Here is a 15,402-nt window from a genome sequence, read left to right on the forward strand (position 1 = left end):
TTAATGGGCTAACATCACACGCCATTGAGAAAATTGTCCACTGATGGATACCCTTGTTTGGAATTTCAATTGTACAAACAAGTAAATTCATGCAAGCCAAGATATTTCTACATGTTAATAGAGGTGCAGCTGGAAAAGCTGCTGTCTCACTACTCCAGCATCATACATTTAATCCTGACCTGAGGTACTATCTGTGTGAGATTTACACATTCTCCCTATGACTGTATGGGCTTCCCCTGGGTAAGCCAGTTTCCTCGTATCCCAAAGACATGCGTGATGCTTGGTTAATTGGCTGCAATAAATTAATGAGCTGAAAAGGTTTTCTAAAGATCATGTAAAATTAATTGTACTTTAACAAAATACACAAGACAGAATATGTCTTTATGATCTTTAGACGATAATTCAATTAAATTTCATTTTGTGTTTAATTGTACTTTTGCTGTAATATACAAGAATATTTCTTCATGATGTAATTGAGCTCTTGTTTTACATTGCCTAGTCGATTTTCCTCCAAGGGATCTCCAACATACAGATAGGACAATTGGCCCTTTGGTTTGGATGATGAGTCAAGCTGAGTCGAGGTGAGTCAAGGTTATTGTCAGATGCATAAGTACAGTGAGGTACAGTTATAATGAAAATCTTGCTTAACGAGGTATCTTGATTATCTTTGTTCATTCAGTCTACAGAATCAGCTTTTATATTTCTAGGAAGCTTCATAAACTCAAGCAAACAAAAAGGCTTTTAGAATACAAAATACTACTTCAGAGCATAGAACAGTACATAGCACATTAACAGGCCCTTCAGCCCACAATGTCCTTGCCATACATGATGCCAAGTTAAACAAAGGAAACGTAAACACTTACTGGTAAAATAAAATAATTTCCAGGAATTCCTTTGCAACAGTAGTAATCAACATTCTTGGAAATTGTACTCTTCAAAAACTGGTCGACTTCAACTAATAGATTCAGCCAACAGTATTTCTCAGCTTGTTTTTCTCATTATTTTTAAACTTCTGTGCACAAAAATAGACTATTTTCATTTCATTACACATTGTAAGAAAATTATATATTTGACACGATAGGTGATGTTTCAAGTCAGGACCCCTTCTTCATGCTAATTGCAATTACTATTAGTCTGAAGAAGGGTCCTGACCTGAAACATTGCCGATCCATGTCTTCCAGAGATGCAGTCTAACCCGCTGAGTTACTCCAGCATTTTGGGTCTTTTTTTTGTAAATCACCATCTGCAGTTCCTTGTGTATAATATCCAAGTTATGGATATTTTTAACACACTGTGAATATGCATGGGATTGGCTCCACTTTAGTCAAGTTATCTCATGCGGTTATTCAGTGGAATTGTCCATAATTGTTGTAATAATTTGATACTAATTTTATGTCAATGTTTGTTGTGAAATGTCTCAATGAATTCTTCTGTTTGATCTGCAATTTAAAAGATAGCATTGCTATTAAATATATACATAAATAACACACATTTACGCTGAATGGTATTGTGATTTACAGAATGATTTACAAAGGACTGATCCCCATTATGTTCCAATCGAAGTCAAGGACACTAATTATTCCTCATGAGACACTACCTCTTTAATTGTTTCACCTCTTGATTTGTTTTGCACCTATAATTTAAGACTATTTTTCATGATTAGTAATAATATTAAAGCTTTCCACTTTAGATAATACATTTACAGGAAACACTGACATCATTAAACACGAATTACTGCTGAGCAATGAACCAAAATGTGAGATCTAATCACTTAATTCAAATCTAATAATCTCAGATGTATACATACATCAGCCAAAACATTATAACCACTGACAGGTGAAGTGAATAACATTGGTTATCTTGTTACAATGGCACCTGTCAAGGGGTGGGATATATTAAGCAGCAAGTGAACAGTCAGTTCTTGAAGTTGAGGTGTTGAATGCAGGAGAAATGGGCAGGAGTAAAGACCTGAGCGACTTTAACAAGGACCAAATTGTTATGACCAGACAACTGGGTCAGAGCATCTCTGAAATGGCAAGGCTTGTGGGGTGCTCCTGGTCAGCAGTGGTACCTACTGACAGTGGTCCGAGGAGGGACAAACCACAAACCGGCGACAGGGTGTTGGGCGTCCAAGGCTCATCAATGCGCGAGGGTAATGAAGGCTATCCCGTCTGGTCCGAACTGACTGTGGGAAGACGACAAGCTGGTAGAGGGAATGTGATGCTCTGGGCAATGTTCTGCTGGAAAACCCTGGGTCCGACCATTCATTTGGACGTCAATTTGACACATGTCACCTACCTAAACATCATTGCAGACCAAGTATACTCCTTCATGGCAATGGTATTCCCTGATGGCAGTGGCCTGTTTCAGCAGGATAATGCGTCTTGCCACACTGCACACATTGTTCGGGAATGGTTTGAGGAACATGATGAAGTGTTCACAGTGTTGCCCTAGCCTCCAAATTCTCCAGATCTCAATCTGATTCAGCATCTGTGGGATGTACTGGATTGACAAGCCCGATCCACGGAGGCTCCACTTACAGGACTCGAAGGATCTGCTGCTAATGTTTTGGTGCCAAATACCACTTGACACCTAGAGTCCATGCCTCGGCGGGTCGGCGCTGTTTTTGTGGCACACGGAGGACCAACAGCATATTAGGCAGGTGGTCATAATGTTTTGGCTGATTGGTGTACATATCAAAGGCGTAGCTGAGCTGGACTCAACCCAAAACGTCACCCATTTTTTCTCTTCAGAGATGGTGCCTGTACCATTGAGTTACTCCAGCATTTATACCAAAGGGTTTATCATAGATTTTCTTACTTCATCTGCATCCCTCACCAAAAACAATCAATGGCAATGGGTTTAAACATTCTACTCATATGGATAGAACATAGAACAGTCCAGCACAAGAACAGGCCCTTAAGCCCACAATGTCAGTGCCGAACATGATGCCAGCACCATCTCTTATCTACCTCCATATGCAGACGCCTATCCAAATGTCTCTTAAATGCCACTATCATATCTGCCTCAGCCACAAACCCGGCAGCACGTTCCAGGCATTCTTCAATCTCTATGTAAAAACCTTGCTCCATACATCTACTTTGCCCCTCCCACCTTTAATGACCTAGTTGAGAAGGAGAGAAAATCAAGTCAGATGTATTTGCATATGCATACTGTGATGGAAGATAGTAGGAAAGGAGACCGTATCTGTGCCTAGAGCTAAGATCATTTAAGTGATAAGAAACAGGAGCATCACATATATAAGACTGTAGGAAATATAGAAACATAGAAAATAGGTGCAGGAGTAGGCCATTCGGCCCTTCAAGCCAGCACCACCATTCAATATGATCATGGCTGATCATCCAAAATCAGTACCCCGTTCCGGCTTTTTCCCCATATCCCTTGATTCCCTTAGCCCTAAGAGCTAAATCTAACTCTCTCTTGAAAAGAGCCTTGTGAAAGAGCCTAAAGCATAAATGTCTTACCAGGCTGCATTTATAAAGATTTCGTAGTAGTGTAAGAAGATCTTTATAAATGCAGCCTGGTAAGACATTTGTTCTTTAGGCTCTTTCCTACAGTCTTTTAAATGTGATGTTCCCATTTCTTATCGCTTAAATGAACTTAGCTCTAGGCTTCAGATACAGTCTCCTTTCTTACCAACTTCTTCACAGTATACATATGCATACCTCTGACTCACAACTGTTCTTTCTTGTTTTGCTCCATTTTATCCGTATATAAGAGAGTGGAGTGAAATGGAAAATTAGACAGGCTTCTTTACTGTTTGGCATTCTGACGTGTTTGATTCAACCATAAGCTATACCCATGAATTTTAAGTGTAGGAAGAAACTACAGATGCTAGTTTAAACCAAAAATAGACCCAAAAAACTGGACAGCCACCATCTCTGGAGAGAAGGAATAGGTGGGTTAAAATGTGGTCATAGAGTCGGGTTAAAACGTGGTCGTAGAGTCTGCAGAAGGGTCTCGACCCAATACGTCACCCATTCCTTCTCTCCAGAGATGTTGCCTGTCCCGCTGAGTTACTCCAGTTGATTGTGTCTATCCCAAGAATTTTAATGTGTCTAAATCAGGAAAACTCCTTCTGCACTTCCTGTCAACTGCTATTCCCATGTCTTCTCTTTCACTTGTACCGCAGATGACAAAGTGGAAGATGACTATGATTGTTTATGATTAAACATTTCAGTCTTGGGAACTCATTGCAGGAGTTTCACAGCATAGTTTAATAATAATAATATATTCCTTTATTCGTCCCACACCGGGGAAATTTACAGTGTTACAGCAGCAAAGTGGATAACAAGAGAGCAAGAGATCATTCATTATAAATAAAAGATACATAAATTGTCATCAGTTTTCTGTGTGTTCTTAGCTGTTATTGTTGACTCACCTGCCGGGAGCAGTGCTGGTTGTGTAGTCTCATAGCAGCGGGAAGGAAGGACCTCCTATATTTCTCCTTCACACACTTGGGGTGAAGGAGTCTGTCACTGAAGGAGCTACTCAGTGCAGTGACAGTGTCCTGCATGGGGTGGGAGTCGTTGTCCAGCAGCGATGTTAACTTTGCCATCATCCTCCTCTCTCCCACTACCTGCACTGAGTCGAGGGGGCAACCCAGGACAGAGCTGGCCCTCCTGACCAGCTCTTCCAAGACACAAACACTTTCAACTGCTTCACAGATAAAAGAGGACTATGACATCCAACTATCTTAGCCGGGTATCGTCAGAGAAGCCACCTTCCAGGTGATGGAAATATCACGATTGAATCTACTTGGGATATTTGAGACACAAGGAACAACAGATGCTGGTTTACAAAAAAAGACACAAAGTGCTGGAGTAACTCAGTGGATCAGGCAGCATCTCTGAAGAACATGGATAGGTGATGTATCGGGTTGGAACCTTTTTCAGACTGATTGCAGGAGATGGAAGAGAGGTGGGAGCAGGACAAAGTCTGGCAAGTGATAGGGTAGATACAGGTGAGGGAGGGTCTGGCAGATATATGAAGCCCAACCTACTCTGCCAGAGGCATTCACGAACCAATGATTAACATCATAATGCTCGGGTTGAATGGTAGTAGAGCAATTCAACTGAAATCCTTATCTGTGGTTTGATGTAGTTTGATCCTAGGCTCTTGATGAGAACGTGGGATAACATAAAACTAGTGTGTAAAGGTGATTGAAGGTCAACGTGGACTCGGTGGGCTGAAGGGCCTGCTTCCATGCTGTATCTCTAAACTAAACTAAACATAGCTTCAGAGCCACTCTGGAGATCACTGTCTCCTCACCTCTGTGTAGAGTGGAACTGACGGGAGTGGGAGAACTAACAATGGGCCTCTCCAGGTTTCCCAGCTCACAGGAGGAGATCTCGGAGATCGTGGAACTTCAGTGTTTCCAGGAAGGTGGTTGCGCCCAACATCTGGTGACACAATAACAACATATACATTTAGGGCAGCACAGTGGCACAGCAGCAACGGTTGCTGCCTTACAGATCCAGAGACCTGGGTTTGATCCTGACTACGGGTGCTGTCTTTACAGAATTTGTACATTCTCCCCGTGACCTGCGTGGGTTTTCTCCAGGTGCACCTGTTTCCTCCCACACTCCAAACACGTACAGGTTGCAGGTTAATTGGCTTTGGTAAAGTTGTAAATTGTCCATAGTGTGAAGGATAGTGCTAGTGGACAGGGTGATCACTGGTCGGTGCAGTCTCTGTGGGCTGCAGAGGCTGTTTCCACCGAAGATAGACACTAAATGCTGGATCAACTCAGAGGGACAGGCAGCATCTCTGGATAGAAGGAATGGGTGATGTTTCGGGTCGAGATCCTTCTTCAGAGCCTGTTTCCACGCTGTATTTCTAAAGTCTAATGTAAAGTCTAAAATCCTTTACCGTAAAAAGTAATAGTCACGTGATTTCTGCTAAGAGTGAAATATGGCGACACAATGTGCCATTCGTATCCTGACTGTGCTGATTTATATCCCTTATGTCACACGTGGCTTCACACATGCAGCAGCAGGTGCTGAAGGTGGCAGAGAAGCTGGGTATTTCTGATCGTGTTCCATTGCAAAACTCACAGATGCTATATAGCAGATCACATACACTTCAGTGAGAGGAGCCAAGCTCTCAGACGGTGACTCATCTTTCACAAGTGAGCAACAGCAGATGGTGATGGCAGGGACGGATTTGCAGAGCTCCTATCAGACGATGCAGCCCACTCCATTGCTCAGCAGGACAGCATTACTAATGTCTTGGAGACTGTCAATGAATAGGAGAATTGCTAGGCTTCAGCAGAGCAAATATGAAGCACTATCCAAACTCACAGTGAGCTCCTCACTACTAGAGAAATAATAAAGCAGCCGACTTCAATCATCACTAGTTATTATCATCACTAGTTCTCATGCCTTCATGAGAAATGAATTGATATTTGAGTGCATTTGATGCTTCATTTGCTCTGCTTGGCAAATGTATCGCACATCCTTAGACGCCATTATATTTTGATGTAGGTGAGAAAAATAGAGGGTGCAAGATTGCATCAGAGTTTACATATTTTTCAATAGGTATCCTGACATATTTTGAAAGAGTTGGAAAGGTCTCTGATAACTCAGGCTGTTAAAAAACATTGGATTGCCCGACAAATGCCTGGTACCTGAATAAATTGGTTCCTGCTTCAAACTTTTTGTATCTGAGCAAATAAATTCTGAGGACATTCTTAGATGTTGAATTCAAGCCCCATATTCTCCGAGTCCATAGGTTGCTCCATTACAACCATAATCAACTATAATGGAGTACCAAGCAGGGCACCTGCAATACCTTCCAGTCTCTCCTTCCACTGCCCCACAAATAACAAATAGTTCACTGAGTATTTCACACAAAGGGTGGTGGGTGTATGGAACGAGCTGCCAGAAGAGGTAGTTAAGGCAGAGACTATCGCAGCATTTAAGAAACAATTAGACAGGTGCATGGATAGGGCAGGTTTAGAGAGATATGGGCCAAATGCAGGCAGGTGGGACTAGTGAATGGGACATGTTGGCCAGTGAGGGCAAGTAGGGAGCTGTTTTCATGCTGTATGAGTGTATTGTTACCAGCCCACATGTTGCCCATCTGTGCTAACAACATTGAGCAGCAGCTTTCTTCAGCCTATCGCCCCCTCACACAGCCAAATGTCCTCCAATCTCTGCAGCCATGGCTGTCCCATGAGGCAGAGCAATCCATGAGCTGTGACAAGTTTTCAAGCCACAGATCTTGAGCCCCAGTCCAATAATCTTTGAACAGCCTGAGCTATCAGATACCTTTCCAACTCTTACAAAATGTGTCAGATAACTATAAATATTTGACAAACAATTGAAATAGATAGAAATAATTTACAACTCAATATTGAAAATACATTCAACCGATACAAATTAAATTAAACTTGAATATCAATTAAAATAGAGAAACATTTTTTACAGCAACGTTGGTGACGCAATTATTGCTAGATGTGCAAGAAAAACTAGGAGGCCAAGTCCAAGATGTAACAGCTTGGCTAAGCTCTGCCCCTGGATTCAGTAGTGAGTCACACAGATGTGCTAACCTGATCTCCTGCACAGTTCAATACCTCTACGTTGCAATGTGCGGACACAGAATGCATGAACATGATGATAATGCAGTGCCAATAATCAGCAGTTCTTTTCAGAACTACCATCTGAAAAAGAGCACTTGGTGCCTCATTGATATATTCCAATGTACTCCAGTTCATAAAAGAACTGTCCTTCGGTGTTTCTGCAATGATGACTCACCAGATTACATGGGTATTTAGTCAAGGTTTTTGTGCTGCACTTAAAATCCTATTTTACTGTTTCACAATTTTGATAGCAAATTTTCAGCATGTTAAGAAACAATTAGACAGGTAGGTGGAGCTTGTTGGTTGGTGTGAGCAAATTGGGCCGAAGGGCCTGTTTCTATGCTGTATGACTTTATGACTCTATGACACTATGTAGACCATCTATGCATGAAGACGTATGTGATTTAGAAAGAGACACAAAAGAAAAATCTTTAGAACTTAAAATTTGTGATCTTAATGTGCAAACTAAATTGAGAAAGAAAATTAAAATGCTGATGCTGAATCTGAACTGTCAGATTAAAAAATCAAAACGTGTTTAAATGGGAATGCTATGGTGAGCAATTACTGAACTTTATAAAACAAACTGCTGGAGGATTTGAATTATATAACTGTACTGTACCTTTCAATAATATTCTTTTATGCAAGGACTACTTCAAATGCATGAAAATAATGTTATGTTCATGATGCCTTGTCTGAAATATTAAAAAATAAACACCCTTTAGCTTGTTTCCCAGCTAAAATGGAGCAACACCAGTTATAAATTCATTGCAGAATTATTACCAACTCTTTGAAATGCAAAATCTGCACAGGGCTGATGATGAACACCTAGAGATTAGAGAGAAGTGGTTATGCATCTTGTAAATGCTTTTTGAAATGCTAATGGAAAAGAGTTCCATAATAGACACCAATCACCATATGTGACAAAAGCAACTTGCCTGGTAAAAAATACCAGTTCAATGATTTCATGCTGTTGTTTCTTTTTCAACATTACTTGAAAGAAAACTCAGTTTCTTGAATATTGTACAAGTACATACAGTAACAACTGGTTGCATACATGTCTTAAAAAAAAGAGATAAATTTCAAAATGCTAATGCGTGGAATATAGAATAATGAATGACAAGATCCTGAAAGAGGATGTCATCCAACTGTTTGCCTAGTGTAATGTTATAATAGTCAATCAGAATATACACCATTTATTCATTGACATCGAAGATCAAAATTGCCTCAATTTAAAAATCAACAGTGGATATCTTGAACTAAGTCCCACTTCAAAAATTAATCTGGAAGATGTAAACACATGCATTCACCCAGAACTCAGAATTCCATAGAGAAAGCAAGTTGACAAGATGAAAAAATATCAAAGTTGTCCAAAATCATAAATATCCATGTTCCCACATACAAACACATACCTCTTGGAACTTCATTTGTCTTCAATCGCTCAAAAATACAATAATGGTAATATAAAAGCTTCATTTGAGGTAACACATCCGTTCTTTAGACAACCGAACTGTGGAAAAGTGAGAACATAAAATCTGGAAACATAGGCAGCCACCAAACAATTGTTCAATGCGATATTTTTTTAATTATTAACTGCTGGCTTTTATGTTTCAATATGTGTATATTGGAACATCTAAAAAAGCAAGTTATCAAAATGGTAAATTATAATGAACTAGGAAAACTAAAAATACTTTTATTAAGGGCTTCACTACATTTTTCCCCAAAGTGAATACAATAGACAATAGACAATAGACAATAGGTGCAGGAGTAGGCCATTCAGCCCTGCGAGCCAGCACCGCCATTCAATGCGATCATGGCTGATCACTCTCAATCAGTACCCCGTTCCTGCCTTCTCCCCATATCCCCTCACTCCGCTATCCTTAAGAGCTCTATCCAGCTCTCTCTTGAAAGCATCCAACGAACTGGCCTCCACTGCCTTCTGAGGCAGAGAATTCCACACCTTCACCACTCTCTGACTGAAAAAGTTCTTCCTCATCTCCGTTCTAAATGGCACTCTACTAAAGTGGCAGGCAATGGCCATCTCCGTTAAGAAAATATTTATCCATCTAACACTGATATTCCCTGTATTACCACCACAGAGCATCAACACGCTGGGAATCACTTTGAACCAGAAACTCAACTGGATCACCTACATAAATTCTGTGACTACACGAAAAGATCAGAAGATGACTATCTCCTGGTGAGTAACACCTGATGCCCCAGAGTTTTTCGATGTAAAAGGCACAGCACAGAATCCTTAATGATGCTCAATAAGATCTACATCATCCAGAATAAAGCTCCTCCCATTAGGGTAGCGGATATCTTATTCTGACAATGAGTACCAGCAATTTATATGCATTTTTTTATTACTTATCATTTACTATTCAATCTTTTAAAATCACAATAAAACAAAATGATGCTGCTGCTGTCATTCATCAAATTTTAGAAAATGGAGATCATTTCAGTCCTCCACCACCAGCATCTGCAAAATGCAGTGTCTTAACAAGATTATTGTGACAGCATTTCCACAACCAGTGATCTCGACCACCAATAGAGACAAAGGCGCCAGACCCAAGAGAACCCCTCCAAGTTGTACAGCATCCTGACAGTCTTGCATGCCATGGGATCTAATTTCTGGGACGCCCAACCCAAAGGCATTGTGGGAGTACCTTCATTAAACGGACTGCAGCAGTTCAAGATGGTGGCTCAACACTACTCCTCAAGGGATATTGGACATGAGTAATAAATGCTGAAGTGGCAGTGATGTTTACATCCCAACAAAATAAAAAATATACAAAAAGATTGCATGACTCATAACTCCTTATACTGACAATGAGTACCAGTAATTTGTATGCATTTTCTATTGCTTATAATTTATTATTCAATCTTTTGAACTCACAACAAAACAGAATGATTCTGCTTCTCATCATCCAATTTTAGGAAATGGTGATAATTTCATATTCATCCCATTGGTGAAATGTTCAATTATTTTGTGAATTTTATTTGTAAACGTAAGGTTTGTTAGTTCAACAGACATATTTTTTTGCTTTAAGACGTACTTTTGATAATATTGCAAATAATTATTTATACAGCGATACTTAAATGAGATAGAGGTCAATTGATTTTTATCCCTCTGATGTATAAGCAATCAGTTTTCATGGGCGAGGAATTCCGACAGGATTTGAGCTGTTTATTGCAATGGGACCACCAGGCTGGTGTTGAGTGAATGCTCCTTGGCTGAAGCTACTATTTCGTTGGATGACACCCCAATAGTTGAACGCTGCCTATTATAATGATTCAGCAAGATGTTACAGATCAAATACCACCATTCATCAAAGGCCTGCCTCCAGCCCATTGTGTCATCTATAAAAATATTCATTGGTCATTAATATCATTAAGCTGGAAAGAGTGCAGAGAAGATTTACGGGGATGTTGCCAGGATTCCAGGACCTATACTATGGGGAGAGGTTGGGCAGGCTAGGACGTTATTCCTTGAAGCACAGGTGTCTGAGAGGTGATCTTCTCGAGCTATTTAGAATCATAATAATAATAATAACAATAATATATTCCTTTATTCGTCCCACACCGGGGAAATTTACAGTGTTACAACAGCAAAGTGGATAGCAAGAGATCATTCATTATAAATAAAAGATACATAAATTATCATCAGTTTTCTGTGTGTTTTTAGCTGTTATTGTTGACTCGTCTGCTGGGAGCAGTGCTGGTTGTGCAGTCTCACAGCAGCGGGAAGGAAGGACCTCCTATATCTCTCCTTCACGCACTTGGGGTGAAGGAGTCTGTCACTGAAGGAGCTACTCCGTGCAGTGACAGTGTCCTGCATGGGGTGGGAGTCATTGTCCAGCAGTGATGTTAACTTTGCCATCATCCTCCTCTCTCCCACCGCCTGCACTGAGTCGAGGGGGCAACCCAGGACAGAGCTGGCCTTCCTGACCAGCTTGTCGAGTCTCTTCCCTTCCGCCGCTGAGATGCTGCTGCTCCAGCAGACCACTCCATAGAAAATGACCGATGCAACCACCGTGTTGTAGAAGGTCCTTAGGAGTGCCCCCTGCACTCCAAAGGACCTGAATCTCCTTAGCAGATAAAGTCTGCTCTGGCCCTTTCTGTATAGCGCATCGGTGTTTTCAGTCCAGTCCAGTAATTGTTGAGGAAGACACCCAGGTACTTATAGGAATCCACCCTCTCGATGCCCATTCCCTGGATGTTCACCGGTGTCAGGGTGAACAAGAATGGTGCTTGCACTGTTCCCTGCGGAACCCCCTGGTGCTGCAGACCACCCTGTCCAAGACCAGGTCCATGAGGGGAACAAACAGGCCGAATGCACTGAATCTTTCACCCAAAGCAGGGGAATCAAGAACCAGAGGTTCCACACAGGAGATTAGTGGGCAAAATTAGAGCACATGGTATTGGGGGTAGGGTATTGACATGGATAGAGAATTGGTTGGCAGACAGGAAGCAAAGAGTAGGAATAAATGGGTCCTTTACAGAATGGAAGGCAGTGGCGAGTGGAGTGCCGCAAGGCTCGGTGCAGGGGCTGCAACTATTTATAATATCTTTAATGATTTGGATGATGGAATTAAAAGTAACACTAGCAAATTTGCAGATGACACAAAGCTGGGTGGTAGTGTGAACTGCGAAGAACATGCTAGGAGGTTGCAGGGCACTTGGACAGGTTGAGTGAGTGGGCAGATGCAGTATAATATAGATAAATGTGAGGTTATCCACTTTGGTGGCAAAAACAAGGAGGCAGATTATTATCTCAATGGTGTCAGATTAGGTAAAAGGGTAGTGCAACGAGACCTGGGAGTCCTTGTACACCAGTCACTGAAAGTAAACATGCAGGTAGAGCAGGCAGTGAAGAAAGCTAATGGCATGTAGGCTTTCATAGTGAGAGGATTTGAGTATTGGAGTAAAGAGGTCCTTCTGCAGTTGTACAGGGTCCTGGTGAGACCACATCTGGAGTATTGTGTGCAGTTTTGGTCTCCTAATTGTAGGAAGGACATCCTTGCTATTGAGACAATGCAGCATAGGTTCACGAGGTTAATCCCCGGGATGGCGGGACTGTAATCTGAGGAAAGATTGGAAAGATTGGAAAGACTGACTGGAATTAAGAGGGATGAGAGGGGATGTTATAGAAACATATAAAATTTTAAAAGGACTGGACAAGCTAGATGCAGGAAAAATGTTCCCAATGTTGTGGGAGTCCAGAACCAGGGGCCACAGTCCAAGAATAAAGGGGAGGCCATTTAAAACTGAGATGGGAAAAATGTTTTTCACCCAGAGAGTTGTGAATTTGTGGAATTCTCTGCCACAGAAGGCAGCGGAGGCCAATTCACTGGATGAATTTAAAAGAGAGTTAGATAGAGCTCTAGGGGTTAGCGGAATCAAGGGATATGGGGAGAAGGCAGACACAGGTTATTGATTGTGGATGATCAGCCATGATCACAATGAATGGCGGTTCTCGCTTGAAGGGCCAAATGGCCTCCTCCTACACCTATTTTCTATGTTTCCATGTTTTACTTGTTTTGAATTGTTCATTAGCGTAGGTTTATTGATATATTGTTAGGTCCTTTATGCCAGCTACAAACCAAAGTTTGAATAGTCATTTCAATGGTACTTTTAAAAGTTAGTTGACACCTAAAGCTGTAATAACGATAGCAATGAAATTATTGAGCACGTTTTAGAGTAGATTGTGAATTTTTTACCCAATTACAAAAGCAATTTAATTAAATCCAAAAATTTCAAATTGACATTATAATCCAAATGATTTTGTGCTGATTATTCATATTCCTGTGATTCTGAAGTAACATAATTTATGCTCCTACTTCTACCATTCATTAACTGAAATTCATTCAGCTCATCTGGAAAATAATGAATTGGGACTAATTTTAGCAACTTTCAATTAGGATTTAATCTTTGGGTAAAACTGATCTTCAGCAGTGATCTAAATGATAACTAATTGACAATCTGTCTTATACCCATCCCGATTTTTTGTCTTTTGACTTCATCCATTTTGGACTACAAAACATCAATCCTTAAATCTCAAAAGCAGGTTTGATCCTGACTTCTGATGCTATTTGTGTGTAGACTGTATATCCCTTATGCACTAGTTTCATCCCTCCTCCCAAAAACATGTCGTTTGGTTGGTTAATTGGCTGCTTAAAATTCCCTTTAGTATGTAGGCGACGGGTAGAATCTGGGGATAAGGGGGGGAAAGGTGGAATTCGTAGAATATGGGGAGAATATGACAAAGGGAAAATTAGCTGGAAATACTCTGGCTACATACTTCTATTTTGCAAAGATATATGGAAGCAAAATTACCCCTGATTTGACAGAAACTGTTACATCTTTGGCTGCAGAACAAGTGCCAGGTGACTTGCGGACATCAAACATTGTACCTTTATTCAAAGAGGGCAGCAGAGATAAGCTAGCCAAATAATTTAGGACATTAGTGGGATCCTGTGCAATTTGGCAAACTGGATCTAAAATTAGTTTGCTGATAGAAAGCTGATGATTGAGATTTGAAAAGGAAGCCTGTGACCAGTGGTGCACCACTATGATCCTCACTCTTAAATATACATTCATGATCTCCATGTATCTGTTGAATGTATGGTTAGTTAAGTTCACAAATGGCACAATATTCATTGTGTGAGAAGGGTAGCTTTCAGTTACAGCATGACTTTGATCATTTGATAACATGGGAAGAGAAATGGCAGGTGGCAGGCAGAATTTAATCCTGAAAATGTGAGGTGGTGCATTTTCAGTAGGCTAATAAGTTTGAGATATACACAATAAATGGTGGACCCCAGGCAGTGTTGAAGAACAGCGGGACCTTGGAGTCCAAACCCAAGGAACTCTAAAGGCAGCAGTGCATTAAAAAAATGGTGATTAAGAAGGTATACAAGATGCTAGCCTTCATTAGCCAGAGCATGAAGTATAAATGCAGGAAGGTTATGCTACAATGATGAGATATTTGTTCAGTCACTACTGTTGTCCCATGTGCAGTTTTTGATTATCACACTAGAGGAAGGATCTGATTGGATTGGAAAGGATGCAAAGGAGAAGCATCTGGGATACAGCTAAGAAGGAAGACTGAGTTTGTTTTCCTTGGAGCAGAGGACTACGAATGGGGGAGGACTGATAGAGACATGAGGGGAACAGGTAAGGTAGATAGTGAGAACCCATTCCCCTTTACAGAGGTGTCTCTAACCAGGGGACATTGGTTTAATTTAAAGGGTTGGAAATTTAAGAGAGATTACAGGAGGATTTTTTTTTTCACCCAGTGAGTTGTTGAAATCTGGAACATAATGCTCGAGGTGTTGAGGGAGGCAGGCATTCTCACAACATTTAAGTGTTTAGATGAATACTTGAAGTGGGAGAGTCTAGGTCCAGGGAGCACAGCCTTAGAATAAAAGGACGTACCATTAGAATAGAGATGAGAAGAAATTCCTTTAGCCAGAGTGTGGTGAATGTGTGGAATTTATTGCTTCAGACAGCAGCGGAGGCTGTGATTGTGTATTTTTAAAGCAGAGATTGACAGGCTCTTGATTAGTAAGTCAAGTCAAGTCAAGTCAAGTCAAGTCAATTTTATTTGTATAGCACATTTAAAAACAACCCACGTTGACCAAAGTGCTGTACATTTGATTAGGTTCCAATAGAAAAAAAAATGAAAACATACAGTAGCACGCAAACAGTTCACAGCGCCTCCTCAATGAGCCTCAAACGCTAGGGAGTAGAAATATGTTTTGAGCCTGGACTTAAAGGAGTCGATGGAGGGGGCAGTT

At 40.9% G+C, this 15,402-nt stretch overlaps 1 long non-coding RNA gene across 1 annotated transcript in view; it reads left to right on the forward strand.

Annotated features, from left to right (window-relative positions):
- Nucleotides 1-9,826, forward strand: part of LOC144592069 (uncharacterized) — a 48,487-nt gene extending 38,661 nt beyond the window's left edge. Inside the window, exon 3 of the long non-coding RNA XR_013547063.1 lies at nt 9,700-9,826. This is a non-coding gene — a long non-coding RNA (uncharacterized LOC144592069). The remainder of the gene's footprint in view (nt 1-9,699) is intronic.
- Nucleotides 9,827-15,402: the final 5,576 nt, after the last annotated feature.

This window comes from Rhinoraja longicauda, chromosome 3, assembly GCF_053455715.1.
Source record: "Rhinoraja longicauda isolate Sanriku21f chromosome 3, sRhiLon1.1, whole genome shotgun sequence".
NCBI lineage: Eukaryota > Metazoa > Chordata > Chondrichthyes > Rajiformes > Arhynchobatidae > Rhinoraja > Rhinoraja longicauda.